The sequence below is a fragment of the Arachis ipaensis genome, chromosome B03 (genome assembly GCF_000816755.2).
Source record: "Arachis ipaensis cultivar K30076 chromosome B03, Araip1.1, whole genome shotgun sequence".
Taxonomy (NCBI): domain Eukaryota; kingdom Viridiplantae; phylum Streptophyta; class Magnoliopsida; order Fabales; family Fabaceae; genus Arachis; species Arachis ipaensis.
Window position 1 is genome coordinate 118,150,203 of NC_029787.2, and position 2,885 is coordinate 118,153,087.

General features: G+C 37.3%; 1 long non-coding RNA gene across 1 annotated transcript in view; it reads right to left on the reverse strand.

The window, feature by feature from the left end:
• Window positions 1–1,358, reverse strand: part of LOC110269806 — a 1,458-nt gene extending 100 nt beyond the window's left edge. Inside the window, exons 1-2 of the long non-coding RNA XR_002358564.1 lie at window positions 864–1,358; window positions 625–750 (exon numbers count right to left, since the gene is read on the reverse strand). This is a non-coding gene — a long non-coding RNA (uncharacterized LOC110269806). The remainder of the gene's footprint in view (window positions 1–624; window positions 751–863) is intronic.

The window sequence follows — 2,885 nt, forward strand, 5'->3', positions numbered from 1 at the left end:
AAATTCTAGAACGTTTCAACTGTTCAAGGTTTGTTTTAGTCTTGCAAGAATTCAGAATTCAAGGAGTACTTAAAACCTTTCCCAAAACATTTCAAAATGAAACTTGTCAATAGACAGTCAGGTCTTTTCAAAATCATTAAAACTCTTTAATTGAAACCCCAAGTCAAATTCAAAGACATAAACCCGTTTCACATTCAAATAACTTTAAAACACATGTTTCATCTAAATAACTTTCTCCTGAAAGAGATACAATGTCTTTCTTAAGAAGCAAGACTAAATCACAATTTCCTCTTTAACGGCAATAAATCATTTATCAAAGCCAGAGCAATTAAAGCGACCCAGGCTGAATTTCAAGAGCATTCTATCTTTCACATCATCAAAATATTGACTCAATTCAAACCAATCCTCAACGGATTAAACTCATTTCAAATATTTAAAGAATCAACTTCAAACATTACATTTCACAAGCCACACTACAATTCAGCCAAACCAACATCCATAGTCATTCGAGTCAATCAATTGATACATAAGGCAGATACAATCACCAAGTACACAATATCTCACATCAGTACCCATATGTAATAATTCCAATAATAAACTATAGTTTTTGGAAAGCGCCCCTACCTCAAAACGCATACCATAGCCCAAACGCGTCACAGAATACTTTTCGCCTCGACCCAAAATCAACAATCAAAATCCCGGCAGCCAAAACCTCGGTTCCAAGCCACTTTCGCAACAATCTCAACAACTCTAATCGCAATATACAACAACCGAAACTCAATCGTATAGCAATTAACGCCGCAAAACGTCCGTGTATGATAATAAAACAGCGATTAAAGGACTCTTCCAAACAAAACGCTTACCGAACTCGAGGGAACCAAGTAGCGGCTGCACCAATGGTGGATTCTGGCAACACCAACTTCACAGCCGGTGACCAGAACGACGGCAACTCGCGGTAAACTCCTGACACAACCAGCCTTAGCAACAACTCTCATGGCCCATGGAGAAATTAACAGGTAAAGAAGCTGAAGCAGGGTTAGAGCTTATCATCATAGAAGACTCAGCGGCTGTTTCTGGCAGCAGAGGTGGCGGCATCGAGGTTTTTCGGCGGCCAAAACAATAGCAACAGCACTAACCCAAAACAGAGCAGAATCTAAATGAGTGGCAAAACCCCAGGACAGTTCCGGCGACACAACAGTAGCATACGGCGAGCCCAGCAGCTTCGGTGATGGATCTTCGGTGATGGTAGAGGAAGGGCGGTGACCTTTCACAGCGGCGAGCCCAGCCTCGCGGCGGCGACGGCAACCCCGCGGCGGCTCCTTTTTTTGCGCACCCTCTTTCTCTGTGCGTGTGGTCAGCAGGGGTGGTAGGGACGGGTTCGATTAACTCATTTTATTATTATTTATCTTTAAAAAAAATAGCAATAATATATAATGAAGATGTTTGCCTTGCGGATAGTGTAAGTTCGCATACCATTCTCAAAACTAACATATATTTTACACATTTTGTACCAAAAGAAGAATATATTAATACTATTATTTGCTCAGGAAATGTGATAGAAGGTTTCGTGAGAGTTATAATTTTGTTTTCCAGAAAAACAAAATTCATAATAAATAATGCACTATTGTCTACTAATTGTCTAAGGAACTTGTTGAGTTTTAAAGATATTTACCGGAATGGATATTATATTGAAACAATGAATGAGAAAAATCACGAGTACTTATGTATCATAACTCATGATTCAAATAAAAGGGTTATATTAGAAAAGTTACCATCACTTTCATCTGGGTTCTTATAGTAAAATTAGTGCAATCGAATCACATGCCATTGTAAACCAGAAGTTTACTAGCCCAAATGAATTCATAACTTGGCACGATCAATTGGGTCATCCTGGAATAACCATGATGCGGAGAATTATTGAAAATTCTCATGGACATTCACTAAAGAGCCAAAAAATTTTTAAATCTAGTGAATTTTGTTGTACTGCATGTTCTCAAGGAAAACTAATTTTAAGGCCCTTACTAGTGAAAATTGGATTTGAGTCTCCTGAATTTTTAAAAATGATTCAAGGCAATATATGTGGACCTATTCATCCACCATGTGGATCTTTTAGATATTTTATGGTCCTAATAGACGCATTTTCGAGATGGTCATATGTGTGCTTATTGTCTTCTCGCAACCTGCCGTTTGCGAGATTACTTGCTCAAATTATTCGATTAAAAGCACGGTTTCCAAAAAATCCAATCAAAGCAATTCGTCTTGATTATGCTAGTGAATTCACTTCCCAAGCCTTTGATGTTTATTGTATGGCTAACGGAATAAGCGTTGAACATCCAGTAGCTCATGTTCATACAGGTTAGCACAATCACTTATTAAATACTAGACTCTTACTTATGAGAATAAATCTCCCAACCTCAGCTTGCGGATATGCAATTTTCTCCTCTGCAATTAGCTTTTGGTCAGCAGCCAAATATTTTTCATTTGAGAATATTCGAGTGTGTGATATATATTCCTATTGCACCATCTTCTTGCACCAAAATGAGACACCAAAGAAAATTGGGAATATATGTTGGATATGATTCTCCCTCTATAGTAAGGAATATTGATATACAAACTAGAGATGTATTTAAAGCTTGATTTGCAGATTGTCATTTTGATTAATCAAAATTTCCAACATTATCGAGAGAGAATAAGTGTAACATCCTTGCTACCAAAATGTCACGCTTTCGGCTGCGCCACTCTGATAGCTTGGATATTACGACGACTTTTAATATATTTAATACTAAGATAGAAGCCTGTTTAGAACTTAAAACCGTATAACCTTCCAAAAGACTTTTAGTTGAAAATATAAATACATACTTACAAATCATATAAAATCTACAAAG